Source organism: Tribolium madens, unplaced genomic scaffold, assembly GCF_015345945.1.
Source record: "Tribolium madens isolate multiple individuals breed KSU strain unplaced genomic scaffold, Tmad_KSU_1.1 Scaffold_91;HRSCAF=231;Tcas5.2_LG7, whole genome shotgun sequence".
Classification (NCBI taxonomy): domain Eukaryota; kingdom Metazoa; phylum Arthropoda; class Insecta; order Coleoptera; family Tenebrionidae; genus Tribolium; species Tribolium madens.
The window spans coordinates 7192159-7216998 of NW_025401063.1; the positions used below are offsets into that span (position 1 = coordinate 7192159).

The 24840-nt window shown below is 31.0% G+C and overlaps 1 protein-coding gene across 1 annotated transcript in view; it reads left to right on the forward strand.

The window, feature by feature from the left end:
* The first annotated feature begins 12767 nt into the window (after nucleotides 1-12767).
* The window catches only part of LOC123010526 (hemicentin-2-like), a 154692-nt gene continuing 142619 nt past the window's right edge, over nucleotides 12768-24840 (forward strand). The window contains exon 1 of the mRNA XM_044407480.1: nucleotides 12768-13079. The gene's annotated coding sequence lies outside the window, so the exon portion shown is untranslated. The remainder of the gene's footprint in view (nucleotides 13080-24840) is intronic.

Here is a 24840-nt window from a genome sequence, read left to right on the forward strand (position 1 = left end):
CTATTTTAGGGTTTACATTTTACATTATTTAAACTTGATATATTTTCAGCGACGGTCGGAGTTTCGCGGCGACTCATTTACATACGTGGATAATAACTGTGATAAACCATTTATTTTGCTTCTGTGTGCGCTCCTCATTATTTTTAGAACAATGTTGCCTTTTTGTTAATTAGAGTCACATAGTATTGTTTCAGGGAATGATTCGGTCTCTGAACCAGTTCAAACATCGACGCAATTACGGACGTGCAGACTACAGGAAGGAAACGCTGCCAATATCCTATATGTATAAGGTAAATGCAGTTTCGAAAATAACTGCCCATTTTGTTCATTCAGTCGAAAACGTATTTCGGTCGCATAATGCCAGTCATTGCAATTCCATATTTTGGCATGTCACGATCGACAGACCAATAAATCAATTGTTGATTTGTGGACGACATATTAAAAGACTTTTTTGTAATTGCAATGTATTTTTAAATAAACTGCAATTTTTCTATTTAAAAATACTAGCTTTTGACGTTTTTTAAAAATTCATTACACTTACGTATTTAAATCATCATTCAAAATTTTATCCCCTAATTTTTTAATTTAGGTAGAGGAAATCAGCTGCGATGGTTTCTATCACTAATTTTGAGATACAGAGTGATTTATTTTACAAAAATGAAAATTGTGTTTCAGAATTTAATAAGCACAAAATACGAAATACATATTTTTTATCGGCAAAAACATTCAGTTTTCTTACAATGAAATCTTTATAAAACACAAGTCTACGTAGATTTGTTTTGTAATACAATAGTATATTATAATACTAGTTTATAACCAAGCCTTTTTAAAACACTTACGACGTTAAAAACCCGTCGTGCGTGTTTTAAAGGCGCTTATAAACGAGTGTTATACGCAATTTTTTATTATACGGTTAATAGTTTACGTTGTTAAGCACATTTTTTCACCTTGTAATTATACATAAAAAATGTAAAGACATTTCACTATTTCTTTAACTTTAAAATTTTTAAAATTCAGCGTGTTATAAAGGCAAATTACTCACGCTGTAGCGTGTTTTAATTTAGGATTATGATGCAGGTTTCATTATTTCTTATTAAACCTGCATCATAATCCTTAATTTTTTTCTCATTTTTTTCAAAATTCTAAAAAAATTTGGTTTGATAAAAAAGTAGATTCTTTTTATTTTATTTATTTTTTATTTTTTTTTAACACAGATTATTATTTAAGTAAAATATTTTAGTATACCTACATTAGAAGTAAATTAATTTTTAATAAGCATACAAAAAAATTTTTTTTTCAAAATTATACGTGTGAAAACATGCAACGTTTAACGTATTTGTTTCTAGAGTGCCACAGAGCGAAATTGGAAATCTGTAGAATTTTACAAAATGCCAGCCTTTTTAATAAAATTATTCAGGTCACCGAATATTGGGATCCGACCGTATCGATCAATATTTTTAATACATTGATGGCCATTCATTTTGACAAATAATTCGTCGCGATTCATAAAATCGTGTTAGATATTACATCGAGATAGAGAAAGAGACGAATTTGGTGGTTTGGCGGCGAAGCATTGACATATACGTTAGGGATGAGACCCGAGGGTGTTGCAATGTGTCAATGAAACGAGTCCACTTCCTGTTCACAGCATATTCTCGATCCTGCTTGATAATCGGCGAGCTGCTTCTCATCTCTCCCCTATAAACCATCAAACCACAAGTATTGAAATTCTTCCCTTTTGTCATAAAAATTGATCAGACGCCACTTGAAAGACGAGAACACTTGTTCCGACACACTCTCGTTCTCTAAAGTAAAACTGTCAAGTTGTTTTGTTGTTAAACCGCAGTTTCAACAACCGCAGAGTTTTATATGTTATTATTTTCCTTTATATCCAACTCATAAACTCTAGAATAAAGAATTCAGGAATGCCTGGCCTCTAGCGGGTTCGCACGATCCATTTTTACAACCCTCGATTAAATTAATAACTCTGTAATAATTTTTAAAAACTTTACATTTTTTAACGGGTTTGAAGTTTGAAGCCTGTTTAAATCAATATTTTAAGTCTTAAAATGATATTATAACATGAGATAAGTACAAATGTCTTTTGTTTAAGTACGTCTAATTGTATTCAAGTATATGCAAAAGAGATAAGTGAAAAGTCGAGGCGTGAAGATAAGCTGTTTAAGATAAAAATGTCAAGACATCAAAACTTTACTTTCAAAATGCGGGAAAATTACGGGTTGACTTGAAAATGAGAAGGTGCGTGGTGAGAATAAACAGTTTGTTCCTGAAAAAATGACATCAATTTTCATTATTTTTAAATAAATCTGCTTTGCTGAAGAATGTTAATAAATAAGTGCTAATGGCGTTAAAAACAATCAGTTGAATTGCGTTTATTTTATTTTGTAACAAGTACAGTTATTTATTCTATTAAGTTAGGAAAATCTTTATAGGAGGACTGGGAGAAGTGTCAATTATGAAGTGAAGCGCTTTCCCATATTTTTCTATCCTATTGTCCCAGGAATTTATGGATCGCGTTAAGTCTGCTCTCTCCCATTTTGTCTCACCTTTCTTCTTATTAATGTCCGCGCTTTATATAAAATTCCTGCTTTAAATTTCTGTACGAATTTGAGAATCGCTTCTAATCGAGATTATGGAAAAATGTAAGAAGTTGCATGTTCATGTTCTTTTTAAATTGAAAATTGGATTTAACAATTCTCACTGTTTGCTTCATAAATTATTCATAAGTGCACAGATATCTACCTAATGTTTATTTTAGTTGAAAATGTGTTCACATTTGTATCGCCCAACATAATTATGTTTGCAGGGTTTGGATTTATGTACTGAAGCGTTCACAAGCAAACCAAAAAATTTTCAGTCCAACCTTTTGCTTGCATACATAAATTTGTAACAGTGAATTTAACAAACATCACGTTAATAAAAATACGTTTTTCGTATTTTGGGGAATGTTAGTCAAACACCGTTACGCTTATTTGATTTCTTCACGTCTTTTAAAAAAGTTTTTGCTCGACTTACTCGCCCGTAACCACTTTGGATGTCTCATTAGTTCGAAGGAGACTGATCTAAAAGAGACATGACGATGATATTCGGCTCTTGCAGTTCAGTATAAAGTGGAAGGGTTTTTTCAAAGATGCTTGATTTCAGAGTACACATAACCTGATGTTTTACTGCCTGGAAAAATGCAAGAAGCAGCCATTCTTGCTTCATTGAACGTCTTGGGCGAATGCGATATCCCTTATCCTTGCGTTTTTACTCAGCTTATTGGCTCGAAGTGGAATGTGTTTTGTGAAAGTAATTTGTCTAAGGAAATGATTTGTGGGAAGAAAGGGATAATCAATGGCTGAACGGCGAACTGGCTCGAAGGAAAAACAGAGGATGTAGTACAACAAAAGAAAAATTTCTACCCTTTATAATAATGACGTTTATTGGTCTGTCTTTATAAAACAAAATTAAAATTAACTAATAATATCTGTTTTTCAGTGATTAAAAAAAAATATATTGGTTCGTTATATTATGTTACACTTTTTTAAAATTCATTTTTAAACTTTAAAAAAACTCTAAATTCTTGGCTATAGTTAATGTTTTTTTCACAGTTCTTTTTTAGTAGTTTAAATGTAGCTAATTAAATTTATTTAATTTAAAAACATTCTTCAAGCTGTATTTTTACTTCTCATTCATTTACGAAAAAAGTAAAAAATACATTTGTTTCTTGGTTTACAACAACGACATTTTTCAACCAATTTAAGATGTCGTCGGTTTCATACCTGCAAAATATTTCTTTTAAAAATAATTTAGAAGAGGAGTTGTTTTACGAGCGTAACGTATTTGTTTTTGCCTCTGCCACGACTACTATTTTCTTTTCTACAAGCGAGGTGGCATTTGAGCTGAAATTATGACAGCAGCACGAATAATAAGACGAGAGAAAAAGAGAAATAAGCAGCAGTGTTTTTAATCAGATTTCTATTTTAAATACGTGACTATAGAGCAATCACAGTGCAGTGGTTACGCGGCTGAACCAATATTCAAACCAAAACAGTTTATATCGAAATATTAATTTTACTTACTGAAGTGGGGTAATGGGAAATTAACTATGTTTGAACGCTATTGGTAAAAAACTGAGCTGTTATTTCAAGTATCAAAATGCAAATCTAAAACTGAACAAACATGGCTTTGCTGGTGATATATTGAGTTTTAATTAATTTCCGATTTTTTGTTTCAGTTTGCTCTGTGTCATAATTGTTGCAGTTCACGTTAGTTTGAATTGTTACAACAAAGTTGCTGGTTTAATGAGCATTTTTCTGCGCTGCACGAAAAATTTCGATGTATTTTTATGTAATTGCACCTTAAATTATTTGGTAAACACACGAACTCTTTTTTTTTTCTTTTACAAAAGGATTTTATAATTGATTAATACTTGTTGGAATGAGATGAAAATAAATGTAAATTGGTATTTTCAGTTGATTTATTAATACTGATAGCCACAGACAGAAAGCATCAAAGGTTGTTTATGTTCGGATGTTAATTTGTGTATTGAGTTCTATGCTAATTCTGAATATTATTTAATAATGAAAATGTCATAGAGCGAAGTTGCACTGTTTTATTTCTGTTGCTTCAAGCAATTATATAAACTTTTACTGTTTCAATTTGTTAAGTGTTAACAGTAATAACATTTACACGTATCGTTTATAATTTTAGTTTAGATCAGTTTGATATTTTTATCTGCATGTCAATTGAATGATTTAGCTTTCTCCGTAAAAAATGTAATTGCCACAACCATTTTATTAAATATTCACCTGGTTGATGAGGAAATATGGGATACTAGATATTTTGTAGTTTGTTTGTTTTTGTTAGAGATATGGAAGTAGGTCAATAGATCTACTGTACTGGGAAAGTGAATTGCATGATGCATAAGTAATAAAATAATTTAATTTGATGGTGGTTTGCACATCTAATGAATATTACAATTTATTCTACCAAAAATGTATTTACCTCAATGATAAATGTGTTTAATAACTACTTCTTTTAAAACGTGATAAAAAACTAAACTTGCTTTGCAATTATAGCAAAAGATTGTGAGCTGTCGTCGGAATGTTTCTCTCATTTATTTGTAAAGCAGATTGGAGTAGACATTTCTATTTCTCGGTGAAATATGTCAAGCTATATTTAATGGTTGCTAATTGAAGGAGTTAAGAGAACAATATTTAGTGTTAGTTTGTAAACAAAATTTGCCTCCGAAACGCTTCACATCCGTTAGTGTGAAAAATTGTTACTAGTGCTTCCACCTGACATGAAAATATGATACCTTTCCGATTAGCACTTAATGTAAATTAATGACCGCCTAAATTACAATTGCTTTAATTTTAATTGCTAATTACAGACAGAACAAATGTTAGGACATAGTTTCGTAATTCTATTTGGCAAGAGATCTTTGCTCTATATTCCCTAGCAATTGAATTACAAATGAATTATTATAAAAAACTACTCTCAGAAGAAAAGGATACAATAGTATTTGCATCCAATCTTATTTCATGGAATTTAATTACAAGCTTGTTTTTTGTTTATTGAAGGACTGATCTATAATTTTTCTAATCCCTTTTTTCTTCTTGAACCAAGGCGATGCAAGTAAATTGAGTAGAGATTTTCTCGTTACAGACAAGCACATTTTTACCTCAACGTGAACGAATCGAAACAAATCGTGCTACTGCAGTTTCATTGTCTCTAACATAAAAGCAAGCGTATGTTTGTTAAATTTGCAAATTTTTCAATTTTATGTATGCACTGAACTGGCATAAAAGCTACGAGGTACGCAAATACGAGAGGCGTTATCGTGCCATCAACACCCACAAGGCAGGATTGTGTTCATTTATAATAAACTAAGGGTTGAATAAAACAGGAAGTCGCGAAATAAACACGAATCGTTGTTTCGTATTTTACAGTCCCGCAATATATGCTACCAATAGGGCTATAATTCTACACCCGAAAATCAATGCTACCAAAAATAACTACCCGGCGTTCAACAGTTAATAAAAGCGGATGTTTTTCCGACATCCAAGGAAGTGGTCCTGGATCGGAGAAGGATAGAATAACGCAGTTAGGAAATTATACATAACCGATTCAACAATTTAGATTGCTTCAATCTGAATTTCACACGTTAAATTTATTATTCTACGATCTTTTTCTTACGAGAAGAATAGAGTTTTCATACTTTATCGGAATACGAAAACAAATGGGTTATCAAAGTGAACCTTTAATGATTTGATTTTCGTTTGAGAGAACAGTTGTATAAAGTGATCAAGTCTTGCCTAAGAGCCCGATTTTCAGTTGAAGACAATAAACTCGAATAATTACAACATTCTTTTCAGTCTTATTTCTATAAAGCAGTAAAAGAAATACAAATTTACTAAGTGTTTATTTGTAAGAGTGACAAATGTTTATTAAAATCAAAATATTTGGAAACAAATTTAGCAGTCTTCAGTTATAAGTGCTGAAAATATTTTCAGCTTTTTTTATTTGACGTACCTACTGGCAGTAGATTCCCTGAATTTTCGCCTATTCGGTGAAATGCCAGATAACATCTTCCCACCAGCTATTAAAAGCGATTCAATTACTAAATGCATTTTATTCTGCACGAATCCTAATCTTTAGTGCGTGAGTTGAATCGTAGAAAATTACTCTCTAAATAAATATTATTAAAATGATTGTTTTCAGTTTTGAATTATTAACAGTTTCTATTTCTGTGCGGTGAATAATAGATAATGTGCTAGGGCGAAGCACCTTTCAGACAAAAGCTGAAACGGATTTTGCTCACACATCCCCTGAAAGAGACAGAACGGAGAAAGCTATCATTTTCTTTTCGTTATCGATTTGTTTTGGTGTGGTTTATGACTGACCACTTGCTTTTATACTTGCAGTTTATTTATGTTTTTTTCAGGACCTGAAATGTTTAATCTGAGCTTTTATACTACTCGTATTATAGTTGTTATATCTAAAATATTTGACAAATTGCTGTTCTGAGGTTGTTCTTTTGTCTCTGAATGAGATCTGTTTATTAATGTTCTTCTATTTCGGGGTCACAGTAAGTATTTTGTGTAACTGAAAACAGTTACACAATATGCAACTTTGTAACACTATTTATGACAATGCTTTTACCGTCATTGGCTGCATACTGACGTTGTGTTTGAGCTACAGTGCAATCAAAAAGTCTGTCTATCAAGTAAGCCTAGAAAATTAAAACGTGTTTCTGCGGAAGGTAAAATGTCACAATGACAAATAAGAAATGTCAAAATATTTTTTATGTAAACTGTGACAGCCAATTGTGGTGAACAATTTGTCTCATTTTAGGATGTTTAAGACGTTCCATGCAGTAATTCTTGCCATCTAGCTGACACTGGTACCTATGTACGAACTGGCAGGCGACATACGTCCTCAACTACTACACCTACTTGATAGAAAGACTTTTTGATCGCACTGTATTTTCGCGTCGGATACGTCAAATTTAACTACCAAATATAATAATAAATTTAACTTAAAAAGCTTCAGTAGAAAAAAAATTGATTAAGTTTCGCTAAAATGAAATACATTACAGGATTTTATCAGCGAACAAATATTTTCAAGCATGTTTATATCGTACATTATTTTGCAATTAACTGCTTGCAGGTAATAATACAGGGTTATTCATAAATATGAAGCAATATTTGAACCTCAAAAATGACCTATAAAATGATGTTAATTTAAATAATAACTCGTGTCCTATCTCTACTGATAAGAATTTTACAGCCCTCGGAATGTGGGTATGGAAATTTGATTTTTTTGTAATAACTTGGGAACTATTTGACCAAATATTATAAAATTTGGAACATTTCCCTGTGACAACATACCCTTTAAACTGGTAATCACGAGAACCGAGATACATTCATTCAATTTACGGTTCCAGCAGTTGCAGGTCACATTTTCTGTGTTTTTCCATTTTTTTGCTCTCTTAACACCAATTTTTTATTGCCCAAATCGATAGAGTAATCAATTTCGATTAAAAAATGCATAACCTTTAATACTCCTGAAATGGACCGTTTCAAAGATATTTTAATTTAAACTGAGGACTGCACAACGCTGAAATCAAAAAATAGGGATTTTGAATAAATGGTATCCACGGCAACCAATGACCATGGTCACATAAATCCCTGCCAGGCATCTGTTAACTTTGACAATAAATTTTTGTGAATTTTTTATGAATTAAATGCTACGAGATCCATTTGGATTTATTCTAAGTTATGTTTGGAATCTGAGGTAAACTCTTTTATTAAATATTTTCGATTAATTGTCTAATAATCGTCCAATGTCAAAGTTGACAGATGCCTGACAGCGATTAGTGAGATCATGGTCATTTGTTACCGTGGATATCATCCATTCAAAATCCCTACTTTTTGGTTTCAGCGTTGTGCAGTCCTCAGTTTAAATTAAAATATCTTTGAAACGGTCCATTTCAGGAGTATTAAAGGTTATGCATTTTTTAATCGAAATTGATTACTCTATCGATTTGGGCAATAAAAAATTGGTGTTAAGAGAGCAAAAAAATGGAAAAACACAGAAAATGTGACCTGCAACTGCTGGAACCGGAAATTGAGTGGGTGTATCCGGTTTTCGTGATTACCAGTTTAAAGGGTATGTTGTCACAGGGAAATGTTCCAAATTTTATAATATTTGGTCAAATAAAAGTTATTACAAAAAAACAAATTTCCATACCCACATTCCAAGGGCTGTAAAATTCTTATCAGTAGAGATAGGACACGAGTTATTATTTAAATTAACATCATTTTATAGGTCATTTTTGAGGTTCAAATATTGCTTCATATTTATGAATAACCCTGTATATGATACAATTATACTTTCAAATTTCTCTTTCATTTTTATTATAAAAGAAATAAACGAGATAATTTTAGACAACAAATTATTATTTATTAAATATGTTTTGTCCGAATTGAACTTTATAATGTTCTTGTTTGGAAACAATCAAAATCAAATTGAAAATAATAGGACACTTCTGATAAATATTTCGAAAGCATTTTATAAAGTCTCAATTATTTATCAACTGGATTTTTTTAACTATTGAGCCTGTCAGAAAGTGTAATTATTATTTGTAAAATATGAACTGTGTATTATTAACACTTTCGGGAAAATTCTTCTTGACTATGAGCTTAAAGTTTGTGAAAACTTTGTGCAAGTTTGCGATCACAAGTCAAATATCAACAAAACCGGCTTCGCCTAATATAATTTTATTAAACATGCTGCTCCGAACTTATAAGTTTGATGCTTATTTTAGTGTCAGGAATAGATTTTATTCACAGTCACTAATGTAATATGCAATATGTAATATTTTAAAGGTTGGGTAAAACATCATTAAATCTCATGAGGAGTAATAATATTACTTCTCTTGGGCGGTAATGTGTAGGATAGCCAACCTTAAAATTACAAAAATACCGGAAATTTTTTCTTTCAAATTGTCAAGTTACGCATAATATTTTGCTAAATTAGTATTCAATTGCTTTTGTAGCAGTTTCTCTTACTAGGGAATACACTGCCCCATTTCGACGATTTTAAGTCAGATGCACACATTATTTCAATATTTTCTTTGACATTTTTGAAATGTCAAAAATCAAACGCCATTTGGATGGCCTACCACGTTTGGACCTTAACTTTGTTAGAATTTTATTTTGCTCAAATTTTTGACTGAAAATAATGTGATTGTGAATAAAATAGCATACAAACCTCGGTGGTAATGGCATTACCCCTTGTGCTTTATCCGATCTCGAGGTTGGCGGCTCTCGATCGTATACATAAGCACTCGGGGTAATGCCATATTTACCACCTCGCATGTAATGTACTAATACGTTATTCGATGAAATAGGTATGTCCATATTCCTAGGATTATTTCTGTGTGTTAATTTATATCAAGTTGCGTTGTTGTAACATTTAATATGACATTATGGCTTGTGCATGAATAACCTTTTTGCTATCATTTTATCTAATCGTGCGTATCTATCGATATCCAGACAAGCTGCACAAATCCTTCAGTTTCAGGAGATTCTGAAAGGGAGACATCAATTCAAGCAGAAGATTTTCGTTTTCAAATACAGGGCTATATGCATATCTATGTCGTTTAGACGTGCTATATACAAAATGACTGTTGATCCTTGAAAGTAAGTTATACACCAGTCGCCGATACTGCAATTTTAGATGTCTCCGGATTTCCAATTTGGAATTTTGTGTGAAACACTTTCGGGTGGAATGATGATAATAATGCGGCGAGATCTTGATCTGCCTTTTCAATTTGTATACCTTCAATTTGGATCCGTGATGTAGTGCATAACATAGAGTGATCTTGAGCTGGACTGCTTTGCATATCAATCCAAGCAGTGGCCGCAATGAATATTTTACAGCATGTCCTTAAATAAGCATCACAACCACAACACGTCTGGTGAAACCCAATCACATTATACTTTATAATTTAATGGTCACTTTTTGGGGATGGTTTTTAAAACCATGACACCTTTATAGCAATTGGCGATAGTCTATGCATGACACTGTTGGTGGTGGTGGCAGCAGAAAACTTCATTAAATCATTTCGAAGCACGTGAAGCGACCTCATTTTCTCCAACAACTTTATTATTTATCAGGTTGCTACTTATGACGCCGTAACTTATGCATCAACGTCATCCAGTTCCCTAATTATAATTTAATACACCGCCGCTTGTACCATGCATGTTTTGGAATGATAGTTTATCAGCCATACGCCCACAGATTAAAGGCCAACGTGTCATTTACATTAGAATCTCTTTCTCGTAGCTATGCAAATTCTGAGAGCTACTATTACATAACTGATCCAAAATTAGCTAATTTCGGGGTTTTAGAACTGTATTAGTATGCAAGCTGGTCATCTGCTGCAGAGTATCGATCAACACTTCCGTGAGGAGCTCCTTAATATACCAAGTTCACTCTCAGAGTAGATGTCATTATAAACCCGCAGAGCTATTCAAAGAGATTCTCATACGACTTATTTACTCCATCTCAAACATCAAGATATGCTTAATAGTCGTCAAACCTGCAAAAACTTGCGCTGAGAGCTTTTAACAGCACCGCTGTCGTATGCGAAACCGCTCGTAAATATTATATAAAAAAATTGCAAATGTATGGACAGCAGGACAAAAACTTGGATGTGTGTTTACCGAAATGCAGTGCGAATTATAGTTAAAGGCTGATGTAAATTAATTCAGCTACAAAAACAAATTTTATGCTGAGGACAACCAAATACGTAATAAATTAATAATAATGTTCACGTAGTAAAAAATAGATTTTAATAAGTATCTGAAATTTTGCCTTTATTAGGTTTCTATTTCTTATTAAACTTCGGAGAGTTTCATTTTATTTTCAGAAAAAATGGTAATAAATACATATATTTTAATATCATTTGTTTTTGTCTTTTCACATCTTTTACTAAGGTAAAATTTCTAATTGGGAATTATTAAAATATTGTCAGATAAAGTTAATTTGTTACTGGAGAATTTCTCTGCTTCGTGAGACATTTAGAATGCGCGTCTTCTAGCAAATCAGAATATCTGTCAAAGGGATATAGTTCTGAAAGATATTTTTATGTAAATTTGTTAATATTTTTCTTTATTTCTTCAGTGTGTGTATAAACATTACGTTTTATTTATAACATGGCTAAAGAAATGTAGTACATGCAATTGTGCTGAGTTTCAATTTGTAATTGTTTTTATTTTATTTATTTTTAAATTTACTGTAAAATAATGTTCGGAATGAAAAGCTTTTTACGTTATTTTAATTGTTTTTACGTTTCCATGAACAAAAACACGATTAGCCCGTCACACCAAACTTTTATTTTAATAGCACAACGCGTTTCGACCACAAAGTGGTCATCCTCAGGTGAGAATAAAACTGTTTTATTCTCACCTGAGGATGACCACTTTGTGGTCGAAACGCGTTGTGCTATTAAAATAAAAGTTTGGTGTGACGGGCTAATCGTGTTTTTGTTCATCGTTTCCATACCAAGAAGATCCAAGAAGAAGAAAAATTTACGTTTCCAAGTTGTTAAAAATGCGTTTTTAAACAACTCATATAACATTGAAGATAGGAGATTGTAACCTTTAACATTTCAAGTCTACGAGATTATGATTGTTCCATCATCTGTTATTGTCATCTAGAATCTCGTGTGAACCCAACTTTCATCAATTTAAAATTCTCATGATTTTTTAAAGATTTCAGTCGCGATATTTACGAAAACACAGACACGACCATTTATCAAAATAAACTAAGACTAAATCTTTCAGTTTCGTTTTTCGTTAATCAGCCAAATTAAGGCTGAGTCAAACCTAGCAATAAAGCGCAGTTTCTGTATTATCGGAACCAGATTCTAAGTTATTGTCGGTAGCCTAAGGGTTGGTGTAGTAAACAACCCTTTAGATGTTACATACTATAATATTTGGCAAAAATAGCATTGATCTCCGGTAAAACAAACAATGGAAAACAAAATTTATTAATAATTCTCGAACTGTTAAGTGCCTTAATTAAATTGAAATAAATCTGAGGTCCGGGAAAATTTTCGAATCCCTCGTCAAAAAGGGCTGGTGGCCACATCAATAAGTCGACTGAAAATCGGTTGGATTCGCCTTGTTCCGTTTCAGTTCGTTTACCGTTTCGAGGCGCTGCAGTCAATAGCTTCAGCGCCTTACCGGAGGAAAGATCGTTCCGGGCTTAATATCACCGGATTCGAATAAGTCGCACCATCATCGGTAATTGTTTACGATCCAACTTCCGCGCCGTTTCCTCCGCAAGATTCGCATAAATCAGTGCTGCACAAGACGGGTCTTAAGATTGAGACGTGATGTTTTTTGGCGAATATTTTCTCAGTTGTGTTAATTAGAGGATCTGTGGTGATGTGCTCTATAAATCAAGTTGTGACATGTGCGATTGATTCTGATTAGGGAACTAATGCAGGTGGGCACGGGGATAAAGTCCGGAAACGTGTAACTATCGGCTTCACAACGGTAAGTGCGATTTTATCCAATTTGGATCACTATTTAAATTAATTTAATTATGTTTTTGCCAAACATTAACACTTTTATTGGTTTGAACAAAACATCGATTCGCCGACGCTGTCGCAAAAGTTGACTAAATGTCAACTGTTATATTTTGGGCAAAGGACAAAATTATGGCACAGATGGGGGAGAAATCAGTTGGACGGTTTCAACCTTAGGCGCGCAATAGGTGTCTAACAAGTAATCAAAATTTTACGATTTGCTATATGACACTAAAAATGAAACATTTTAATAGGACATTTTTATTTTATGCGTTTAATTTCAGTGGTGAATTTAAAACCTTAATTTCCGTATGTGCTTAAACTTGTTGCAATTTCAAATTGTTAACATTAATGTTTTTAGTGTAATTGATGGAAATTTTGTATAATTTTGCGCTTAGCTAAAGCCAGTTTGAATAATCGACTGCAGACAATTTGCACCTATTCTCGATTTATCGCCAATTTCTTGTATTAGTCTAGAATGGGATTAGCAATGGCAGAATTGCATTATTGACTAGGAAGTGATGCTGCAATGCGCTGTTAAAACCTGTTGGAGTTTGATTTCAGCATATCGAATAATTGACAAGATTATCATGAGCATTGTGGTATCTGGAGGTAGTTTTACGGCATTTCAGATGGTTTTCCAACATCCTAAGACAACGTCTTATTTTGGAAAAAGTACTTTTGAAATATTTTATTACATTTTGTATTATCAATTGTTAGAAACTATTTAAACGTTTATTAGAGACCAAATTATTGGATCTGTGTTACTAAAGTTTAATTTGTTTTGTATCTAACAGTTGCGAAATATTTATAAAATGAAAATATACTCATCATACGAGAATACGTTTGTTCATTAACAAAAAACGTACATTTTGGTTTAGACTTAAAATTGAAATTATTGATTTACAGTTTTATATACCAAAAGTTATGAAAAAAAAAAACAAGATTTGTTATATCTCTACATTAACGTATATTTATAAATTACTGAATTCATGCATATGTACGTAGCATTATTTGTTGCGTGTTTTTTTAGCAACTCACAAAAACATATCAGTTTAAAACGTCAGTTGAGTTGTTATTCTTTGTAAAACTAAAAACCTAATAAAAACCAGTAGTTTAAAATGGTGGATGCGCCGGGTGAGATAAATTATTATTTTAGTGAGAAATGTAACTTCCAATTTAGTTGATACCATTACATAAAAGGCAATACGTATATTTATTTTTTTAAGATGTACTTTTATTTAAATCTATAATTAATTATAATTACCTTAAAAATAACCAGAAAAAATTTATGTTAATGTATAAAAAAAACAACATTTTATTAAATAATAAGCATTTCAGCAAAATATGGGTATTTTTGTGACAGATTTGCAGTACGTTGCTCTTTATTTAATTAGTTAGTGCTGATTTATTTATTTATCGCTAACGTCTTGCTTTAGTTTAAAATGAAATTAACAACACAGAATTGCATTATCGAGTAGAAAAGCAGTTGGTAGGTACGAGTATTGCTTTGTTCAATCTTTTTAGATTAAGAGTTTCATGATGTTAAAAACTAATTAGGTAACTAAATAATATTAGAAATGATTGATACTTCTGAAGCTTAAAAAAACTTTTTAATGAACGATATTATACACTAAACTGTTTTTAAAAACAATACTGGTAAAATTGTGAATATAACGTCTTCAGTTCCAAGTAACACGGTTGAAAAATAATTAGTAGAGAACTTGTAGGAATTAAAACAACGACTGTTATGTAACATTTCGTCTATTAACCATTGTAACAATTCCTTTGAATAATTACAATAATTAAAACACGTAACATCTTTTTTGGCTAAACAATTAATACTGTTAAATTAATGTTAAACAACTTCTCACAATGTTATTGTTATTTGAAAGTATTTGTAGACCGTTGTAATTAAGTCCTTAATATGGAAATTTATTCCGCTAGACTTGGTATGTATCTAGGACTCCTGTTTATTTTACATAAATCATAGTTTGTTTTGTTAATAAAAGTGTGAAGCAAGTTTTTATTTTTTATATTAATCACTTTATTGTTAGAATTGGACATGGAATTGACAATCGCTTGTCACAATTTATAGAATCTCACCCAACTTCCTAACCAGGGACAAACAAAAAAGCAAAAAAAAAACAGTTTATAAAGAAAGAATCTTGATTGATTTATTCGAAACTTTAACTTAAACTTAATTTCTTTGTTACATTTAAATGCCGCAGAAAAAAATATACACGAACAAAAAGCATTACGGAAATCTTGAAAAATTTGCAGATATTTTTTATTGAAAATAAACTGTACTTAGCTAGAAACAATTGGGTAAAAGCTTTCTAAGTGCTTTGAATGTTATTCAAAAAGTAATTAAAATTCACAAAACTGACCAATTTAAAATAATTTTTAAAATATACTACCAGACCGAGTTATCTCTGGGACTGGGAGTGTCAAGATAGCTTGTTATAACCGAAGTTTTTTATTTGTTGCTTCAACGTGGCTTTCTTTTTAAGCTTTTTAGAACAAATGACATGGCACAGGGGGAAGTCCTAATTGCTAGTGTTGACGCTCGAAGGAGCACGACACTTAAATCGTTATAGGAAATTGATTTGTCATTGATCTTAAAGAACTTTTGTTAACGGCCAACTTTTAAAAAAATATTGTATGCAAATTTTCTTAAAATGCTCACAAGTGTATTAACAGTTTATAAAGGAACGTATATTAAAATCGCTGCAAAAATTATAAAATAATTAATTAAAAACAAATGTCTAGCATACTAAATCGTTACGTTTAATGAAAATGAAAAAACAGTAACGACATACTGCAGTGACTAGGCATAAAATTATAATGATGTTCATTGAAATGTTATCAATGCTGACTTTTAGTCTTGATATTTAAAGTACATGACCACTTTTGATTCACCTGCTCTTGTATGATTAGAACTAATTTCTTTCCTCAAAAAATATGTGGATTGCAAAGAGCAATGGCAAATCTTCCTTTTTTCAAATGTGTAATATATAATTTTATATGATAACTTAAGTATTCCGTTAATATCTTTTTTTGTATTTTTTTTTGTGTTTTTGTGTTTTGTTATGATTTACCTACATGTAGGGTAAAAAGTAAAGCTCACTGCTTTTTTCAACGTGTTGACAGTGAAATATAAAGTAAGTTTGTAATATAAAATACTTTGTTTACCTAAAATTAAGAACTAAGAATTTATTAAAAATTGTTGGATAAAATATTTCAGCAAAAATTAAGCTGTAACAATATTATTAAAATGTGAAAAATAGCGGATGCGCCGGGTTTGTATGAAATAATCGCAAAAATATGATTTGTAGCAATATTATTGTTTCAATGCTTGATTTGATTTTGTTTTGTTCATTTTTTACATTAAAATAGTTAATTACGTATTGTCTTAGGAAAGTTTTGAATATTACTAATTTTAGTGTCTAATTATAACTACATTATACAGAGTGCTTACGCCTTTAGGCTTGAAATTTAAATGAGATGACGGTAGAAGAAAACTAATACGCTATATAAAACAAAAATTTACGTGTAAAAAGGAAATAATTCATTTTATGTTATTTGTTTGAGAACTGCTGCTTCGGCTGTAACAATGGTCATTAGTATCATTAGTCATTACCTTGTGTTTCACCGTAAATCATAATCACGACAACTAATTTATTATTTTAATATTTTTTGTCGTCCATGTTCATAAATTTGGAAAAAAGTTAAGAAAAACGAATCAAACCTATTGGAAACCATTTCGCTGGAACAGATTAAACTGAAGATCTTCGAATTTTGATAAAAACTAAAGAAAAAACAAATCAAATGGTGATAGTGTCAAAACTATGAAGTGACTTTTTTCTTTCATTGTCACAGATACAGTTTTTTTATTTGTTGCAACAATACAATTTGGAAATAATTTCAGCGACCCTCGAACCGTGTACCAATTTTTTGGAGTTAAATAACATTTTTAATAATAAAAAATGTGTGAGTTTTTTTTCTCTATTACAGTATTTCTAAACTCTTCTATTACTAGGTCACATTCCAACTCCAATGCCGTAAACACCTTGTATATTAATTACTTTCAGTAAGATTATGTATGCACTGCTACATAATTACATTATTATCGTACTTACTTAGGTAACAACTTCAATAATGAGATCATAAAAGTTGAACTAAACAACAGTTTATTAACACCTTGCAGTAAGAAGAGATTTACAAGTATGTGCATAAATTATTTTATGGCTAAAGTTGATAAATGTATCTTTGTTATTAAACAATATTTGTCAAATTTAAGTAGAAACTGATGAGACCAACAACCCACACTCAAAACGAAGAAATAAATAAATTAAACTATGCAAATGATAGAATGGGGTCAGTAACAAAATATGATGTCTAGAAAACATTAGGGTTTAAAATGATGAACCCATAAGTTAGTACATGCGCATATGTGTTCCGACCTTTGAGGCATATGATATGGTTTTTATGGAACACTCTGTGCTGTTACAAAATAATACCTATCAGTATAATACATCACACTATCAGTGTTTCCAATAGGAGCACAGAACGAGGCTTCTCCACCGACATTGTTAAATTAATTGGTGATGTCAAATTCCATGTCCTTCATTTATTTACAAGTTATAAATGAACTGACAATGAGAATTATATCGGCATGTCAAATATTGTGACAGGGCTTAACACTTCAACAGCCACTTCTCCGTAGATGAGTGCGTTGGAGTTGTTGCGCAATTCAGGCTACTTCAGTCATTTTTAATTAAAAATTATCCACAAAAATAAACATACCGAAGTGTGGTTTAGCGCTCTATGAAAATATTTATTAACGTTGGAGTAAGTTTGTGATTCATTAGTTTATTTTGAAGAGAAGCAAAATAAATATATGTGAAAAACAAGCAATTCCTAAATTAGGTTTTGCACATGTAACTTTTTAGATAATACTAAAACATTAATGAAAATTGTTTGTTTTTTGATATAATTACTTTTTAACAAAATATGTAAAATGTTGAATGTTTGAAATAGATAGATGTATTATTTATTATTATTATGTATTATTTAATTAGAGTGCGCCGTCAGAACAAATTAAGAAAATATATGGGGCACCTCCTATTTTTAGCGTAATTTAAAAGCAAAACACACCAAAAACCTCTTGTCCACATTTTAGAGCGACAATTTCATATTCATGAAAGCTCCAGAATTTTGTACAACTCTGAAAATATTCAAGTTGTTTCCCAAAAGCGACAAGAGAAAAACAAAACAATTTCTCTGCTTAAGTCTTTTTCAATTACTTTAATTTATCAACGTCTTTAATTCTCATTAGGTCCGAGCGTCATTAATAAAAGAGGCGTCACAAAGATGCACGCACATGTCTACTTTAAACGAAATTAAAAGTTAACAGGCGTACACTGTGATTTCCCTTGTGATACATTTCTAACAGATAACAACGTGGAAAGGATTTCCAGGTGTCTGGCGGGTGCTGGCATCTTTTAAGTGATACTTGCATTTTTTTACAGGTCACGTTTTAATTTGTATGCCAATCATAAATAAATTCGTCGGAGGTACTTGCCAAGGGAGATTAAAGCCATTTTATAACACATACGGGAAACCCAGGAGAGATACTCGAGCAGATATTTTCATTGTTGAACGTGATGTTGAGATAATTGCGATGTCGGATTCTGCTTTTTCATGAAGGACATTAATATTTTTGTCGACTTTTTACAAATCTGCACTTACAAAAAAAAGCGCCGATTTATAACCTTTTTTTTTAATCCGTTCAATTCATAGTTAGTTTTAAAGTAAACTTGTTATGCGAATAAATTATTTTATGCGTGAATTTCAACGTGCAATATTTGATTTTGTTCTTGCAATATTTAATTAATTTTGAATTTGTAAAAATGGTGGTTGCGCCGGGCAAAAATATCTATTGTTGGGATTTCCACTATTTATCTTAAACTTGCATTATCGTTTTATATAAAAATTGTTTATCTAAAAAGTCAGCCATAATAATTAAAGTAAAAATTAAGACAAATACGTCAAAATATTTATTTACTTTAAGATAACTAAGTGTTATAACTTGGGTTTATTGATTTTTGTGCCATTCACGATTGTTAACAAATCGTAAGTGGAAAAATCTGTCTATAGAAATATGTAGAAAAACGAACTGATAATTATAAAACTTCAAGTTTATTTTGAACCCGTTTCAATTAGTGAGACACTTGGCACTTGCTTATAATCGATTATACAGGGTCTCCCACGAGTAATAATGAGCCTGAATTTTTTTTGAAGCAACCAATATTACATTTGAAAGATAACTTGGATACTAACTAAAATGTTGTCGAAAAGACCAATAAGATTCTCATTTATGAAGAATGTTTGAAAAACACTTCGCAGTGTTTAAAAATAAATATAATAATTTTATTTATTTAATAATTTTTTTAATATTAATATATAATAATATTTAATAAAAATGCGATTACTATGTTTAATTAATTCGAAATATTTTAATATCCACGTTATCTAGGAAACGTAATGTTGGTTGCTTCAAAAAAATTTTCAGGCTCATTATTACTCGTGGGATACTCTGTATGTATTTATAATCAGTTATTGTGTTATGGCATATAAATATTTACGTTTGTTGGTTTAAGTGTAGATTTTATCTCTAGAGTATACAATACGGATACCGAATAGGCATTCTCATGTAAAATTATTTTTTACACATTGGAAATAGATGGAGCATCAATTATTCTTTTTGATAAACAATCTGTGTTTGGAAAGCTTTCCCTACTAATAAAATATGTAAACTGTACGATATGAATATTTAATAAAATAATGGCTTTGTGTTATATTATTGTTGATATTTTTATACTTAGTTTTTCTTACCTTTTTAATACAGGGTCGAAAACTTTCTGTGTTCAAAATTTGTTTTAATAAGGATTCATCTAGTTATAAGCAGTAGAAGCGTGGATCGTCTGAGTTATTAAATAGGTTAGTTAGTTATTTGTTGCTTAGTTTTCCCTACTAATAAAATATGTAAAATGTACGATATGAATATTTAATAAAATAATGGATTTTTGTTATATTATTGTTGATATTTTTATACTTAGTTTTTCTGATCTTTCTAATACAGGGTCGAAAACTTGTTCAAAATTTGTTTTAATAAGGATTTATCTACCTAGTTATAAACAGTAGAAGCGTGGAGCGTCTGAGTTATTAAATAGGTTAGTTAGTTATTTGTTGCTTAGTTTAGAAGTTATAATTTAGTAGGAATTTTGTTTTTAGGTCATTGAGTATTATATAGGTTTATAATTAAGTCAACGTGTGAATATTTTGAATTAATATTTTAAAGTATTAGGTACTGTTCCAATCTCATTTACAATTGTAATATCACAAGTAGAATTCAAGCTGTAATAATTACTAAGTGTTAGTTATCATTACAATTTTAATGAAAACTTTAATAACGCAAGCATATGATTTTAACTGGAAGTGGAAAACTAGAAAACAATAATTACTTTGTTTTTATATTAGAAGAAAATGTCAAGTTTTTAAAATAAAATTATTTGGGGAATGTGTAAACGATGATTAAGTTATAATATTGTTGAGTGTGCTTCATAAATTAGTGAAGTTAAAAGGGCAATTCTTATCGTAAGTGTTAACAATGCATGGTAGAAGTGAAACATTTGTAGCAATATTTTCATCAATATGGGTCATTATTTTCACAACATTTTCTAAATGGGTTAGATACGGCCTCGGCAGAATACAAATAGGGTAAAGCCAAGGGAAAGAGTGGGGCTGTTATTATAGGTACCATCAGTCTTCATACCGTGTGCCGGATACACAATGCCCTACCGCACATAATGTAGATATATTACAGAGGCATGAGTGTACCTGGAAGCAGCGAGTAAAGAAGGGATAGGAGCATCTTGAAGTATCCTAGGGGAAACGCGATGTGGAAATTAAAAGTGTATGAATAGGTTTACGCCGAGTGTTCTGAATGTAGATTTGGAACGTTCATTTTTCTCACACACGTCTACGTCTCTATTTGTTGGGTGCAAAGCTCATTGCAGACTGCATCTCAACATGCTGTTAATGAAAGCAGTCGCGATTATTCTAATGAAAAATTGTGCCCAGATTACAACTTTTAAGAGGCTCTAAATCAAAGTCAACAAATAAATAAATTCAAGGAGTGCTAATAGACGGAGCAGTTTGTCTTCGTGATAGAAACGGGGAAGAACTCACCAAGAATAATGCGACGAGGAGGGGTGCTCTCAGTGCGAATTTTGTTTTACCATGCAGAAAGCTCTATTTTAGATGTGATTACATTTAATACCCTGAGTTTTGCAACCCTTGGTATTGATTGTGTTATCTTAACCACTGAAGAAGAAAGTTTATGCGATATAAATTGGGGTGAAATAACTCAGATAAAGTAGTTAGTATCCGTAATGATGATATAAGATTAGGCCTAGAGTGATTTCTAGTGGCACTCATCTCCCCTCACCGCAATCTGGTAACTTAAAAAATAACGACTTTGGGGAGGAGAGCTCGAAACGTCAATCACTGTTAGAATTGCATATAAAGTGAGACCTTTGTCGCTTTTAGAAAAACACTAAACATCAAACTGTAATAGTCAGGATAATAAGTTTGTTACAAATTGCGGCATGTTTATTTTCGAAAAGGAATTCATAATTTTCTTTTGACAAGGATGATAAGTTATTGCCTAACAAAGCAATCTACGGAAAATACAGCACAGAATATTAATGATAGAAAATACTTAGAATAATAAAATGCCTTGCTTTTAATTTAGGTTGAATTACCCGAATAGCATAAATATTAGAATACATTTAAATTTATTCTTTAAAATGGAAAATAACATTTTGTTTTATTAATTTAATATGATTAATTACTGCTGTTGCTGTTTAATTTTTTATAAACTAATTTATTCAACTCATGTACTGTTAACCGGAATGGAAAAATGTTATTTCGCTAGAGGCAAGTTTATCATGTCGACAATTATGTTTTTAGAGCGTCAACTTTGTAAAATTTCAAATTTATAAACAGAGAAGCGTTCGATGTGTCGTGCTTTAAAGATTGAAATAGCGACGTATTTGTGATAAAGGAACCATAAACTGTTATGGGCATCATACTAAACAGCTACCATAAAAATTTTAGCGATCGTTCGTATCCGATGGCCGGGTCTCAATATCATCAATATCACCGACTGACATTTAACTCAAAACTCGGATTAGAATGTTAGTTAACTAAAATTGATATTAACTCTATTCCTTTCTCAGTTTTAGATTAGATATTACATTTCCTCTTACTAAATGTTGATTTAATTGAAATTTTACTTTTATACTTGAAGAGAGGGAGTAATTAAGTGCTGTAAAGGTTCAAATTGAAACTTTATTGCGTCTTAAAATCCCGTTTGTTTCATTATCGTGCGAGTTTGCTGTTTGACGATAATAGAACTCTATGACGAAGCACAAAGGTAAAATAATTAGATTTTCCTGATAATGACCAAATAATTAACGGTTTGCTCGACTCGATTGCGTGAATCATTATCACGCAGAGTGGTTGCTGCAATTTTTCAAATTAAAAATGTACCAATGATCGCTCGATGATACACTCACTTTTACTAAAATCGAAAGCTTCAAACAGTTAGAATTTATAAAATTCTGTGCTTGCTAGGTTTAAGTTTCATTTAGAATTACTGCATTAGCGTTAATTTGTGATTTAAACAAGCAATGAAAGGACACCATTTCGGATTTTCGTATATTTGTTACTTAAATACACATCTTGAGTTTTTTTTTACAGTTTCTCAGTTGATCTTTTATGGATATGTGTGTTGAGGGATTCAGCCATCCGTGTATGTAGTAAGTTTAACAAGTAGGTTTACTCTACCAGTATGTTCTTTGATACGTACTCTTAATTAGTTTATACCAACCAACTTCTCTAAATTAATTTGTGTAAATAAGAGCGTCTCTCTGATTGCTCTTTCTTTACCCTCACATGCTACACACGTACCGTCGCTGTTTATAGTTTCAAATGATACTAAGAGATACGTCATGATTTCTCACTGGCGCACGGATGTTTTTTGAAAGCAAATTCATTACATAAAATTATTTCTCATTAGTTTTTATTGTCTAGGAGCTTTTTGAACAACGCACATAACCGGAAAAATGACATTTTCCAATTTTTTAGTTGAGCACACAGTAGTTTATTGCTAACGGGATCAAAAACAGGGCAAATTATCTACCCTTATTGTTTCTGTTCATATCGTGCCTTAAATTGCAGCTATATTTGCTGTAAAGTATTATACGGCCTTTGTGTATTAGTTATTCAACCGAAGTAAAGCTCCGTTTTGTTATGTTTATGCACTGATAGTTTTTATAAGTTTTTGTTCTATATAATGTGCACGAATGCATGCTATTGGAAAATTGCTTTTGTGTTGTTTAGATGTACGCTTAGATATATTTCCTATCAATATTTTTAAATACATTTAAATAGTGCAGATAAAACGTTCAACTAATGTTGTAATTTTATCAGAAAATGTTGGGGTAATTTAAAAGCAGGTTGTTCTTGCAGTAAAATCTTTTTATTGAGTGGTTGTGCGACCTTGGCTGTCGAACCTTCTATTGTGGTATAATTCTTAATTTGATTTTAATAAAAATTTTGTTGTCAACGCTCTTCAATCGCTCTCCAATAATCAATGTGACAATTGTTTAAAATCTCAATTTTGTTTTCAAAATGGGAAAATTTCATCACTGCACTTTAATTTTGCAGCTGTGCGCTATATGCATTTTGTATTTATTTATGAATAATAGATTTAAATGCGGTGTAGTGAAAAACATAAAATAACACAATTTTTGAGTTTTATTTTATTGTGTACGTTCTATTGACGTTGAAGTCCTCAATTTTATAAGTTGCCTGAGGCATATTCGAGATTGAAAGAAAACATAAAATACAAATAAAATATTTTCCTGATGATAAGCGTAATAAATTAGTTTACTTTTATTAGTAAATTGGTGTGTGCAGTAGAGTTTGAGCATTGAGATATTTTTAAAAATATATAGAAACTGCGCTTTGTAAATAAATGTTTTGCTTCATTCAACTATAGTATTTGAGAAAATAATATACAACAAAATTATTTTTGTCGTGTTTCTAAATGAATAAATAATTATGTGTTTGATGCGCTGTTTATTTGACAAAAAATTATCCTTTTTTAAATATTTTGTGCAAAATCCTCTTGGGATCTAGTTGAATAGATTTTATGCTTTGTATTTCTAGCATAAACAAATATTTTTTAAAAGTATTTTTATTAGGACATATAATTCATGTTTTTATTTTCCTAAATTGTACAAAAAATTATTTAAATTATTTATTTTATAAGTCTACTGAGGCAAATAATTCAACTAAACTCGCTTTTACTTTAATTAACAGGTACTATTTTGTCCGCAAACGTATTTTATATTAAGAATAAAGAGCAACATTACAATTAGCAAGTAAATAAATAAAATAATCAGGACGCGTTGCAAGTAATTAAATCATAACAACGCTTATAAAACATCACGCGTCAGTAGCGGAATTTGTGAAAGTTTCGAAAGTGTTGATTAATTTAAGTAGTGCAGTTAGTAGTGCAAAATGTAGAATGCTGATGAGTGATGATCCAAAAATTGCCGAAACAGTGAAAGAGGCAAGAAAGAGGCAATATT